This window comes from Centruroides vittatus, unplaced genomic scaffold (genome assembly GCF_030686945.1).
Source record: "Centruroides vittatus isolate TY-2023 unplaced genomic scaffold, ASM3068694v2 contig_355, whole genome shotgun sequence".
NCBI lineage: Eukaryota > Metazoa > Arthropoda > Arachnida > Scorpiones > Buthidae > Centruroides > Centruroides vittatus.
Window position 1 is genome coordinate 2332101 of NW_027122178.1, and position 15522 is coordinate 2347622.

Here is a 15522-nt window from a genome sequence, read left to right on the forward strand (position 1 = left end):
GTTTAATCATTATTAATTTAAAAAAAGTAAAATTAAACATTTAATAACGTAAACATAATAAAGGGTTACTAACATATTGATTTTTAAAAAAATATTTTATAAGTGTTATTAAAAAGGCTAAATTCGCTTTGTTTATTCTCAAAAATAAGTTTTTAATCTGAAAATATTTTAAAAACAGGAGAAATAAAAAAACAAATTAAAAAGTAGTTATTTATTAAGTAAATATTTAAAATTCACTCCGGATGTATTATTATTATTATTGAAACATCAAAGTAAATTAGAGAATGTTCCTAATCGCTTAATGTTTATATAAACAAATTAATAAATTATTAGCTCTTTGACATTAAAATAATAAATATGAAATATAAATTTCAGTAGATTTATTCGCTTCAGATACATTTTCGAATTATTAGTTAATAAGATTTAAATTAATGGGTTTTAAAATAATATTTATAAAATGGACTTTAAACTTTTTAATTGAAAATTTATTCAATTAATAAATGTTGACTTATTTCAAAACCTTATCTTCTTTTAATTATCACAACTGGGTACATAGGTAGACACTGGGCATCTTTAACATTATTCTCTATTCAGGAATATCTTACACATCGATACATGTTTCGGGCATATGCCCCTCTATTTTTTCTTTAAGACATTTACTAAATGTCTTAAAGAAAAAATAAGATATTCCTGAATAAAGAGTGCTGTTAAAGATGCCTAGCGTCTACCTATGCACCCAGTTGTGAAGTAAAGAATAATTAATAAATATTATTAAAAATACAACCATAATTCACTCATCTTTAGGAATTTTTTAAGTTTAGAAGTTTGATGGTTTGATGGAAGATAACGCAACACACGAGCAATTGGTCATGAGGATGTCACTCGAAAGGACTTTCAATAGGAAACAGATCCCATTTAAGTGCTATACACATGAAAAAAACACGGAAAACGCCACGTGATCAACACATTGATCAAGCGGGAACCATGACAGTTGTGTTCTAATTAGCTATTGGTAGGCTTCCTAAACTTACAAGATCTACCAGTGACATAAAACTACTAAACTGGCACACTTGGTCTCGAGTTCGCGTCTCACCAACGGGCGACTAGCCCGTTGGTGAGTGCAGTTTTCCGGAATTTTTTCACGTGTGTAAAGCTGCGTTTAGACATACCCACATAACGTATTGTACGTGACATTATTATGTTCAAGGGAGCCGTTTTCGGGGCGATGGCGTTGTTAGGTTGGAATGGATCGACGTCGATTTTGACGGAAGGAATCATACTAAAAGATGAGATAATCAAAATCGTCCCATCATTTCGTGTTCACGCAACAGCGAAAAATTGGAGAAAGGTAAGTAGAAGGATGAAAGAAGAACTAATTAACAAAAAAGGACACTGGGTGCTAAGTAAACCTTGCAAGATTCCATGTGTATAGAGTCGTTTTTAAAACGCTTCTATTTAACTTTCTTTGCATGTCTTCAAATCTTGCATCTCAAATTTCATTGAAATCTAATTAGGATTGATGTCCTCAAATTTTAATGATGTTTGAGCGGGTAGCTCTACGCGCACTCTACTCCGAAACCTGATAATTATAACCAAATGCTAAACTTAATCATGTTAAGCGTATGATTAAACACATCACTACAGTACATTTACACATGTAAATGTGCTGTAGTGATGTATATGGTGGGGTGCCCTCACCCCCACCATCCCCACCTCCAATTTTTCGAATTTCATAAAATCTAAAAAACTCTATGCTGATAAAGGCATTATTTTTGTTTTAAACCATACAACATTCGATGCATGTCTGTATTTTAAAATCGGATAAACATTGATTTGCTCTGTATAAATAAAATCCTACAACCTTAAATATATGATGTTCTTCTAATCAATATTCAAATAAATCACGTCTTGAAAAAAATTCTTTTTTGTTTCGATTTTTAAAAGGACAGAACAAGGTAAATATTCTACTGAAATACATGTTATATTTTTGTTGTGACTAGAAACAATTTTATTTTTATATTAAATAAATTTTAAATATTTATGTATAAATATTCTATTGAATTGATTTTAGTTTGTCTAACGGTTTAAAAAAACGAAAAATAAAGTAAAATAATTAAAATTTATACAAAGTTTGCAGTTTATAATAAAAAAAATTCTACAGAAAGTTAAATTTATAATGATTTTTCCACTTTAAGCTTAAAAATGTCTTAAATATTTGCTTGATTAATTAATTTAAATTCTATTTTTATTTTAAAAAAATCATTTATTTTTCTCAAAAGCATGAAAAATTGATTTTAAAAATCGAATTAAAAAATTTTTTTCAAAAAAAATTGATTTAATTATTTGCAAATTTAATTAAATATTTTTGATTTTTCTTTTAAAAATCGCATTTTTCCGATTATAAATATTTTAATCTGTTGAAAAATATTTTTCTTCAATAAATATTTTCCAATTGTGTAACCAGAAAAACACGTTAGTAAACGTTAAAATTCTTTAAATTTAATTAAGAGTAAAAATTATTTATATTATAAACATTTTAAACTAATACAACTGAATTTTTTTTCTATTTTAAGGACATTTTTAATGCAATTGTCTGGAATATAATCAAGTTTTAGACTTTAAAATCTTTTTTAGAAAGCCTCTTTAATTGTTAATTGATTCGTAAAATTGTTTAAAGTGTAACAACAATAAACTTTTAAAAACAAATCTTCCGCTAAAAAATAAAAGGAGAATACGTCTTGAATTTATCCACTTCTATGTCAATTTTTAAATATAATTTCTTAAAATTTTATTAGAAATGTTCCTTTAAAATTTTAGTTGAACTTTCGAAAGTTTAATTATTTTTCTATAAATATTAACTCTTAAAAGTTAATATATATCATTTATACACCAATTTAAATTATTTATACACCCCATCAGCCGCATGGATAAAACCACTGATCACTGGTAGGAAGGGTCGTGGGTTCGTGCCTTTTCAACAGGCTGAATAAGTGGAATTTTCCAGATTTTCTTCGCCTGTCTAATACTAAATTAAGGGTCAATTTTTCATTGAAAAGCCTTCTTATTTTAATAGAACTTAAACATCTGCAAATAATTTTAATTATGAATTAAAGACATTTATAAATAATATAACCTTTTTAAATTATTTAAAATCACCTTTGAGAGGGTTTAAGTTGTTTAAACCAGTTTAAAAAGATGTTTGACTGCTGGTGTCGTCTAAATTTGACATATTTATGTGGAATGAACTTAATTATTCGACATAAAATGATTTTTTATTGGGCTGTTAGCCGGTGTCAATTAAAAAAATTGAAATTAGGAGGACTGTCTAGTAGGCCTTACTGTAAATGCGCAACTCGATGTATTTTATCGAAATTATCTATAAATTTTTATAAATTTAAGGGATTTTATTAATTTCTAAGCACAGTTTTACCAACTTTGTCTTGAAAGTTCGTAAAATTCAGTTACAGTACGTTTTGAAAAATGTACTTAAGACACACGAGCTAACAGGTGAATTTTGTTCATTTAATAAATTATTTTACTTAGAGACATAAAAATTGTAATTTTTTGACATTTTAATAATTTAAAAATACAGTTTTGGCTTTTAAGAATACAAATTTCTTTAAAATATTGAAGATAAAGCAATTACTTTTGCATTAAATAAGCGATTCTTTGTCTTGTAATTTCTTACCTTCAGTTTAAATTATCAAAATCTAACAAATTTAACAAAAATTAAATTAAAATTTTCTGAAAAATTTTACAGATTTTCTTAATTCTTTTAACATTAAAATGTCTAATTAATTTTATGACAATGCAAATAACATTTTCAATTATAAGAGATTAGAGTAAAAGAAGATAAAAATGCATTTAAAATGAGTACTTAATAAGTCTAAATCAATCATTTCTCTTTAAATGTTTAATCACCTCTTATATTTTTAATAAATATATTAAAAATATAATAAATTATCATGAAATGATTATTTTAAAAATTATTATTTTTTAAAATCTTTCTCATATAATCTTATTATATGAGAATTAATTATTCATTCTCAGATAATAATCCATAAAATTGTATTTTTTAAATAAATTTTATCAGAAAATAATTAAAAATTTTAAGATTAATGCTTATTAATACAGAAAACTATAAATATTTTAAATTTAATTAAATTAATGTAAATTATTGTTTAAATAATTCAAAATTAGAGCGTAGTGAATTGTGATTAGTTATAAAAAAAATTAAATGAGTTTGTAAGTTAAATACTAAAAAAAAATTCAGTTTGTGGAAAGTCGAGTCATTAACAAACACGTAAAATAATTTATTACCACTTTCGAAGTTTAGCACATTATGCTAATTATCGTGCAGTATTCGAAGAAATCTTTGTTGACATTTTCATTATTTTACTTTGATGGTCATAAAAGTAATTTGTAGAAGAGAAAAACAGGTGTCTAAAATCAATATTTTCTTTCTTCTAAATGCCAAATAACTGAAGAAAAACATTTAAAAAGAAGATAAAATTTGATAGAAATAACTTTAAAAATTAATAATTATAATACATTTTTTGACTAAACTACATATTTGCCAAAATTGCAAACTTTTAACGCCCATTTGACTCATCTTGCATACGTTTTAAACATATATTTGCATAAATGCTAGGAAGAAGAGATGAGTGATGAAGGTCGATGCGTGAACTGAACTTTTATAAAACATGAAGAAAATAATTACATTTGAGCCACTATTGCTACTAAAAGGATACTATTTTGAAGATAAAATGTATATAAATTTGATGGTTTTATTGGATTTTTGAGTTTATTATCGACACAATTATAATTTATAATTTTTCTGTTTTTAAGCATTGTTAATAGAATTTATTTCTATGAATTAGTGTGTAATTAACGACATTAATGATTAGTTAATTATTTTCAAATTTATTTTATTAAAAATTGTTTAACTCGATTAATTAAAATTCATTGAGTAAATGGATTTTAGACGATGGAAAGTATTAAAATAATTCGCGCACATTTACTAAGTTTTCGGTTAAAAAAAAATGTATAATATATTTCTTGTTTGTTACGATTCGTATTGTAGGCTACAGAATTATCAGAAACTAGTGTTAAAAGTTCTCTACAATTTACAAGAGAAATATATAGAAAAAATTTAAGTTTACATTCTCTTATTCCAATAATTTTCTATCCGATAAATTTTTTTTTTTTGTTAGAATTTTCAAAATTTGATACGAAAATATCATTAAGAAAAGTTTCATTAAGATCATGAAGTCGCAGTACAAAAAACAATTTTTTTTTTGTGAATTTAAGCAATCTTGTATAATATCAATACTTTAATTAAAGAAAATTATTATTATTTTTAAGTATTGTTTTATACAGATGTATTTAATTTATAATTTATACAATTTGATTTAATAAACTGTAAATTAGCTTTTAGATGAATTGTCTTTATTTAGTTAACTAGTGGAATGAACTGTCTCACTAGTGACGGTTCCCACCTGATAAAATCATTAAACGATCAACTACATTATTCAGTAATTTCATCCACTTGGAACCTAGTGAGCTGATTCATAAGGCACATGAAGGGATTTTTGTCTCCTCCCAAGATAGCATCTTTCCCGATTCACTCTATCCCTCCTAAGAGCAAAGCTTCTTATAATTCCACTATTTGCTAAGAAAGTGCGCCACGCGTTGGTGTACAGGTTCTCTGAATCAATTATGTGCCGGAAAAGCGAAAGTGATTAACGTTGGGCATGCGTTCTAATTTTTAAAGAAAAGAAAACCAGGAAACCAGAATTTTTTCTCACAAAAATTATTCAAAGGAAAAGTAGTACAGTTATACATATTTAAATACGCTATAAAGTAAGAAACATATTAATGTATGATGTAGCTATGGTTCTAAAGTTTTCGTTGTCAGCAACCACCGATCTTGAACCGCTATGTTTGTTTACCTGACTACACTTCGCATTTTACTCCGACAGTCGGGATAAAGTATCTAATTTTATTATTAAAAATGGAACTTACAGTAATCTCTATGCCGATGCATAATTTTGAAATACCTTCCGTAATTTGGTATTTTCATCCAAAACACACAAATAAATAAACTGCACCTGGCATTTCCATCAAAAGAATCTTCCCAGATTTCATTCGTAAGTTAGAACCCTCGATGATAACAATTCTTCTTTATTATTTATGCTACAACAAGGATTTTACAAATAAAATGCATAGGGCGTCAAATTCTGTACTAAATTACCTTTTCTGCAAAGTGTTAGTATAGTTAACGAAGTCATTATGAAGCTATTTATAATTTGTCGAAGAACTACAGGTGGCCTTTATAGGAAATCCCGAATCAATCATGGACACCTTGGTATTCAATGATGGCCACATTTAACAACGTTTTAGATTAAATTGTATTACAAAACTTTCAACATAACTTATAGCTACAGTTATTTAAAGCAGATAAACTTATAAAGACATTTGAATTCTGATATGTAATAAAGAAGAAAGTAATTTCTGTTTACAGCATTATTTGCAAAAATATTGGTAGGCAGATTCTGACATAATCTGCAGAACGATGTTCATACATCCAAACTTCGCAAACACAGCAGTGTCGCTGGTATTATATTTGCAGGAAGGACACGTTATTTACTTGTCATTAACAATAGATAGCCCTTGAAATTGCATCGGTTTTGTTCTTTGACGATTTTCATTTCTCTGACCGCTTATGATACGCCACCTGTTTTCTCTTTTGCATTCTCTTCTGTTCCATTGCTCTCTTCTTTCCTGCTGTTTCTCTTCTTTTTCTCTTTCTCTCTTCTGTCGGTATTTTTCTGTTTTCTTTCTTTTTCTTTTTGTTTTACAGTAGTTATTGTTATTGGCTGAAATCGGCTTGTACGACTATCACACGGGATCTTGCAAGTTAAAATTGAACATTCCTCCGAACTTTTTATCAAATAAACTAACGGCCTGAGTGTCCATCATACAAACTTCGTTCTTAGAGCTAACGACCCAAAATTTCTATTATCCATTTCTGATCGTTTGCACTGACATCGCATCAAAGGAATTTTATAAATTATGAATTATTAGATCATTAAAATTAATGTACGGAGAATTTTTCGTGCTTTAAAGAGGCAAACGATACAAAAGCTCTTCACTTAGTTGAGAATTAACATCTACGGCATGTAACCGGATGAACTGTAGCTGAAATGACAATTCTTGATTATGAATTTGTAGTCATTATCGGGGTTCTATCTTGCTTATTTTTACCTTGCAACGTACTACAAAAATTAGGAGCAGAAACTAATACACTGTACACAACAGATGCATCTTATTTTTTATATAAGCTCAATACCAGACAATGAGAAATTTTTGTTTCTCGTTGTCATTAGCCCAACCCCTTCAATAAATATACAGATCAACGCCGATAAAAATAGTATTTTCGGACGAAAATAAAGGATACAAAGAACTGTTAAAGGTAAAATCACATTTATAACATTTATATATATAATAATAAATGTAATAAATTCGAAAATTTGTTTTAACTGCATTATGTAAAAAATCTATATCAACTGGAGGATCCTTTCTGAAATGTTATTTACGTTACTTTAACATTCAAAATAGTGTTCGGAATGACATTATCTGTTATCTCCTGGAATATAAAAATAGTCCCTGACTTAACGTTTACGAATATTTATATTTTAAGATAATGATTTTTATAAATATAAATATATCTAAAAATGAAAAATATTTCGTGTCTGAGATGTTACGAAGCTAATTTTCTTGAATATCTTAGCTATTTTTATACTTACTCATACAAAAACGTATATACTGAATCTCTTCTTGATATGTATGCTTCGACATAGTATGAAATTTAAACCGTGCTTCTCATTAAATTAGCTTCTTCTTTCCTGTCCTCGTTTAACTTGTGGTGCTGAGAGGAGCTAAAAAGCCAAACGTGTTGCTGTGTTTCAATTGTGTTGTTTATAAGCATATGTATATCTTGCTTATTTTTACCTTGCAACGTACTACAAAAATTAGGAGCAGAAACTAATACACTGTACACAACAGATGCATCTTATTTTTTATATAAGCTCAATACCAGACAATGAGAAATGACTCCTCGTTTCTGGTATTTCTCTGTGTTTTGGAATGTTGAGAATGTCATCTATCCACCTTTCTCTAGCTCTAAATTTTCTGTCTTTCAGTGAAGGTAATATGGTAACTTGTCGATAGTTATTCTTAACTAGTGACCGAACCATTTCATTTGTTGTTTTTCTACAAAATTTAACAACGGCTCAGTTAATAACTATGTTCTTATTTCGCCATATCTTAATTTTCTGCGATGGTGATTTGATTTAGTCAAGGTCTGACATCGTTTGCATGTGGATCGGAAGATGATTTTTACTGAAATAATGTTTAAATCCATTTGTGAGTTACTAATAGTGAAGGTTGAGCAAGTATTTTATTTTTCTGTCAGCATCTTAGTTGGATTTCTCTGTCCAACCTCCCATCTTTAATGAAACACTCTCTCAAGTATACTGTATAAATTCACTATCCTGTTTCAAAATGTGGCGTTTTACACTTACATTTAATGATTCACGGATTCTAGCTATACACAATAGACCAGTTTTTTTAATGTTTATATACTTATATTTCGCAAGGTTTTAGGTTAAGAATTGAAATGTACCTTTAACTCTTCATCATTTCTTGCACACATAGCCTGCATCAGCAAACAACAGTTTATTTACTTTCCTCTTCTATTTTATTGTCTTGTCTTGTTATATAGTTGATGTAGCGTAGGAGGAGCAAGCACTGCCATATCTTACTCCAGTTGTTACTTCAAATTATTGTGAGAATTCTGCTCTGGTTTTTATTGTACAAATATATTTATAATTTGAATTTCTCTATACTTTTCAGGTGTTCACTCACAAAATACCTCTGCAAAATTCTACAATTTTTTATAAGTACCCAGTCGAATCCTTTTTTCTCGATCTACTCGTTTAAAGGCTATATTCATATTTCTTTTATACAAAATATTCTATATACAATTTCAAAAATTTCCTCACTGTAAAACTGCAACCGTGCGTCCTCGATTACGCCTGAATTCCATCTGTGCCTCAGACGGTTGAATTTCGACAATCTTCGTTCGATTATCCTGGCATATATTTTTCTAGCATAACTGAGCAATAATAATTCTCTATACTTCATACGGCCTTTCTTACGACCTTTGTGAATCACTGTCTTTCGCATCCCTGCAAGAGGCAATGATCCACAAAGGGGACTGTAAGAGGCAGTGATCATATTAGTTTGGTATGATTACTGCGTCGTGTAGTCGTTCGGCGCACCTTTTGTTCCCATCTTCCTGGATTACTCTTTATAACCATGCAACCTACTATTACAAGCTACCTTAATGATATCTGTGGGTTTTCCGGTAATCCCGTTGATCGGGTGCGAACCCGCGACAAGCTATCAGTATTCAGTAGTTTTTGTCCATTCGGCTATTGATGGACATTCATGTATCATCAATTTAAAGTATTATTTAAATATAAAGAAAATTGTTTATTATCATTATGAGTAATTAAGTCACTAATTAACTTAATTAATTACCACGCAGTAATTTTTATTTCTAGTAAGAATTACAGGTAGCAATTAAAAATATATTTATCATCATGCTTAAAGATTAATAGTGGCAGTTTTAAACATTTTAAAATTAGCAATAAATATAGAATGTCCCAAAAATCAGTTAACTATTGTAAATATTAAATTGTCTCTTTATTCAAATGTTAAATTTCAGTATTTTCAATGCTGTAAAAGAAAAGCACATTGTTTTAAACTTAATTTACGACTCATATTCTTAAGTATACCTGGAGCATGAAAAATGAAACACAATTATCCGACTTTTGGCCCACGAATATGTTTAAAAAAAACTTATTTTCAAAATATACGTCTTAAAAATTGAATATTTTTTCCTATGGAATTTTGATTTTTTAAACGTTTCAATTTATAAATTGAAAACGAAGCGAAATATTTAAATTAATTTATTTATTAAATATTGACAATTTATTTGTGAAAGATCAAACAGTTCGTTTTTACACTAAATCTGTTTTTGTATTGTTTTGATTTTATATCATAACGATATTTTTATCACAAAACTTATAAGAGTAAATTGAATTACTTTGATTGATTCCTAACACCTGAGAGGAAGGAAGAACATTTTTTTTTAAATTTTCTAGAAATGTATATATCTTTCTTTATTTTTTAAACTATTTCTGATATCAGTTATAAAAATATTAATTTAGCATTATATCCAAGCAAAGTAGAGCATCATCCTTTAGGAAACGCTCTTATTTCCTTTAGACTAGTAGCTAGATATCATCCCTATCCTTACAGGACAATCCAGACATCACCCTTAGGAAGCATCATTCATAGCCAGATATTATCCTTACAAGAGTGTTCAGCTATCATCCCTATTCTTAGAAGAGTGTCCAGAGAGCATCCTTACAGATGATCAAAAATACTCTTATAAGTAAAATCTTTTGTAAATAAATAAATTTTTCAATAATCTAAAGGAGTAAAATTAGTAGGCGGAATATTAGTAGGAGACTCCTTGACCTTCTCTGAATGTATCTCTGGAGAAAGAAAATTCACTAAATGTAATACTAAATTGTCTAATAATCCTTAGTAAAAAATATTGAAAGTTACATATTTGTAAATAAAAACTATATCTTTCCATCGTAAAATTTTCAGTATCAAAATTAGATTTTTCAGCTTTTAAAATTAATTATATACTGTAATTTTTACAAATTAAACTTAGAATTAGAGCTTATTGTAATACAATAAGCTCTAATGTCTTTCTATAAAAAATTATAGATACATGATTTTAATTATGAATGTAAAATATAATATTTAAAACAATTAAATTAATTAGTATTTTAATAACTGAAAGAAACGAATGTTTACCTCCTTTCTCCTCAATAAATTCGTGTTTGTTATTAACTTCAAATACTTTTCTAATTAATTATTTGAATAATCTTTTTAAAAACAAGCGAATTTTTACGTTTCTAACCTAATACATTTTCTATTGTAAATATTCTATTTTAAATTCTTTCCAACAGTTTATTGAAATGATAAGCCATTTGAATATAAGTGATAATTATTTATCTGTCAACAGAAAATTAATATGTATTTGAGTGTATTGTACCAATAAATGATGGGTGTTTTTTATTGTTTAGTGTTCAATTTGTGTTTTGTAATCATTGTATATATGTAAATATCAGATGTAGTCTCATTTATTGCTTCTTTTAATATTAGTTTATATTATTGTTAAAACCCAGGACGAATATACAATTGAATGTCCTGTGAAATAGAAGAAGCAATCTAAAAAAAATATCTTGTTTTTTTCTCATGCCTTGGATACAAGAAAATCATACGTCGTATGACTTTATTGTGTTTCTAAGGTTCTTTTATTAACTGTTCTAGTTATATTTTTATTATATTATTATTTAACTTATTGTTTTATATTATATTTGTATTATTATATTACTTATTATTATATTTTTAGTTTTTTTTTCACTGTAGAAAAAAACATCAACACGAAAATTAAAGAAAAATTTTTGTAACTTACAAGAACAAGATGGAAGAGAAAGTGAGATTATTTATGACGTATACAACTATAAATCTCTATGTGATCCTCCATCTTGTTCTTATAAAACAAATCCTAACAATAAACCAATCGATTTTTTTTCAGATAACACCAAAATATAAGTCAATAAATAGTGTTAAATTAGTTTTAAATTAAATTTTAGAACATAATTACAGTAAAAAATTGAGTTATCTAAAAATAACATTATACGTTACTTACTTTAATAAGTAGTTTCTATGCGGAAATTTTACAGACGTTCAACTCTAATGGAGAAAATGATCATCATTTAACAAATTCGTGTGATGACATTGCTACAATTACCAGATGATTCGAATAATATTGCTAAAGACCCTTTAAAATAAGTTCCTAACTCGGTCGAAAATCAATTTAAATATACCTGAAAAAGTAAATATTCTTTTTTTATTCATATAAATAAAAAATAAAATTAATTAACATATATTAAATATAATTAGTTTATTTACAAACGTGAAAATCAATATTTGGAGACGTAGAAATTAAATTTAGATAGGAATTAAGCGCAATTGTAAATTGAAATCAAGTCATGTTGCTGTAGATATTCGTGTAAACAATCTGAACGTTATAAACGTTAATTGGACAACTACAAACACAGATATGTATTTAATTTTACTCATGAAATATTTATTTAATACTCGAATATTGTATATTAATGCCTTACATTTGTAGTAATTTGAGAGGATGATTCGAAGAATATAGGTCTAAAAATCATGTTATATAATATCTTCTGCTATCTTTAAATGGAATCTTAAATGATTCGAGGACATTTTAAGGTTATTTTTTTACGTATTTGAAGATATTTTTCCAAAATTATTGATTATAGATTTACTTCTGGTTCACTTTGTTTGCCAAATTTTGTGAGTTGCTGATTTTATTTTTTAGTTTTGATTTTTAAAGAATCGATTTATGATTTGAACTCCATATTTTACTTATAAACACTTTATTTTCTAAGAAACGGCAATAATAATAGTTGAGGAAATTAAACTTACATATAAAATTCTCTAGGACCATGTAGGCTACCATGAAACTTATAAGCATGGAAAATTTCGTGCAAGGTTTTACAAATGCGTAGAAAACGGATAAGCAAACAACAACACACTTTTTATTATATATAGGTAAGAGGACTTTTCTTTTCAACAAATAATAATAAATTTAAAGGCATAAGACCTTCAGCTGTATCTTCGTAGCGTAAGGCTATAAGTTGTTGCTTGTTTATCTTGTATGTAAATATAGATTTGTACGAGATATCTGCCAGCTTTGTACTTTATAATGTACATTAAATTATAAAATACATTAAAATACATAAAATAACTAGTTAATTAAAAAAACCTGGATAATTTCCAAATCAACTTAAGACGGAAAATTTACGTTGATGTGTCTAACATCTTGTTCATTTTAGTTTGAAAATTTATAATATTAATGTTGTTAAAATGAAATAAAGATAAAATATCAGTAATTTGAGAAAAGAAAATTTGAAATAAATATTTTTAATTAATTTATGTTTTTATTTTTAAATATATCATTCATATTCTAATGTAATTAAGTATTCTATTTGTTCATAATTCCTTTCTTTGCCAATAAAAAAATCGATTAATTCGTCAAACAGGAAATAATTTCATTAGCAAAACTCGTAGATAAACTAACAAAAATGGTTTATACTCGAAAACAGTTAATGAATAATTACAACTCTTGCAGCAAAAATAGAATAAATGCGATGTCGTCTACCGAATCGTAATTCTCTGTTAAATATAAGATAATAAATAAAAAAATTTGTAAAAATTCATTTAGACAGACGATTTAAAGTGGGGAGAAAGTATTTAAAATGCAAATATTTGCATTTTAAACAGCTTTTTCCCACTTTGAATTTCATTGATACATAATTTTATTTAAAAATTTATCTTACGCTTTGATTCTAAATAAATAAAAAAAAACCTAATTAACATCATTTTGATTAGTAATTTGAGGCAGAAAGTAGAGGAAATTTACGTAAAAACAGTAAGGTAAACCAATTGGATTGATGGGAGAGAACAACTCAACACGGGGAGGATTTTCTATAGGTAATTGGCACCTATTTACGTTAGACACGTGAAGAAAACCGGAAAAACTCCATGTGGCCAGTCTGTTTAGTCAGACACGAACCCGTGACTAGTGTTTACTGATTTTATCCTCTCGGCAACTAATGGGCTAATTCGATTAAACCGAGATACACTTTAAGAATTATTTAAAGAATAGTTTGGAATAGATATCAGTGAAATGTCTTTTGGGACATCCTTAATTTAAAGAGTATATTTCTAAGTAGATTTAAAAATTGCTGTATCAATGGTAAAATATAATCATCTTAATTAACATTAATATATTCATCTCTACTGCGATTTTCTTTAATTTACAATGATTCATGAGGTAAAACTAGTAGGGATTTTGAAAGTAATAGTTAACTTTGTTGATTACTTATTTATTTTGATATACGAGCCACTGATCAAAGTAATCACCAAATTTTTCAAACTTTTTCCATTTTAAGAGACTTTCTATCTTCTTTAATTGAGTACAAAACTTATTTTGTTGGAGGTTTTCGCGTTATAAGTCAAGAAACAACTTTTATTTTCGTTTTTTATGGGATTTTCGACCTGCTGATGACAATCAAATTTTCCGTATTCCAATCTTTTTTCCCCTTTTTGTAGCCAAAAATTTACTTTAACCATTAAATAAAACAAGTGTAATCAGATTTATTGGTAATAATTTAATTAACCTATCAGGGTGGATAAAAATGTAATTATTTTTGTAGTAAACAGTAAGTTTATCATTAAAAATGAATGAGGAGATGATATGTTTAAGATGTTATTTTCAAGATTTTATTTGTTCTGGTTATCGTAATGTATATATCGGCTACACTTTACAGTTACCTCGCGACAAGAAACGAAATAAGCTCATGCATACAGATAAGGGGGAAACAAAACCTAGGTTTTCCTGATGCAGATGACGAGCATCTAAATGCAGTTCAAACGATGAGTTTGTTGTAGTTAATTCCAGAATTGTTTCTGCATCAACACACGAAAGACAATCTACCCAACTGAATATAAATTACTGATAAAATCGGGAACAAATCGAAGGATAAAACCGTGTATTTCTTACCACGTATAGTTGATATCACAACATAACCTACGCTATTCGATTTCTGTAAGAATATAGCGCAATAAATTCGTGTATGTTCTATTAAACTTTACACGAATTTGCTGTGTATATGAGTTAAATATATGTATTTGTCATCTGTGTTTTCCATATTTGTAAATAAGACACGTAAATGTCTCGATTTGTATCAAGTCGGTAGAAAGTGCCTCGTTTCGTCCATCGATATACTTCGTGTTACGAATAAATAACATAGTTTACGGTTTAAATTTTACATAAACGATAAATAATATTTAATTTATACAACTATCTCTTTCTTCTTGATTAATATAATTTAGGTTATTGAGGTTCTAAAATAAATTAATCTCGTCTATATGGATTGATGGTATAATGCTCAAAACACAACCGATTTGTCAAAGAGGATTGCAAATCTAGAGGACTTTCCATGGGAAACTGGCCCCTATTTAGATGTTAACATTATTTAAGCACCCTATGTTTCTGATTTTTGCGGAATGAATAGTTACTAATACAATACAACACGATTTCTTTGTATTTATAGTATTATCATTCGTAGTATCTGTGAATTTATAGTATAGTATGCATCAGAGTAATAGTCTTTATGTATTTTCCTACATAATGTTAACAAAATTTCTAAATGCCTTCCAGAAAATTTTTTTAGATTTTTTTAATGTCTTAGATTTATTTTAGAGCTTCTATTTATC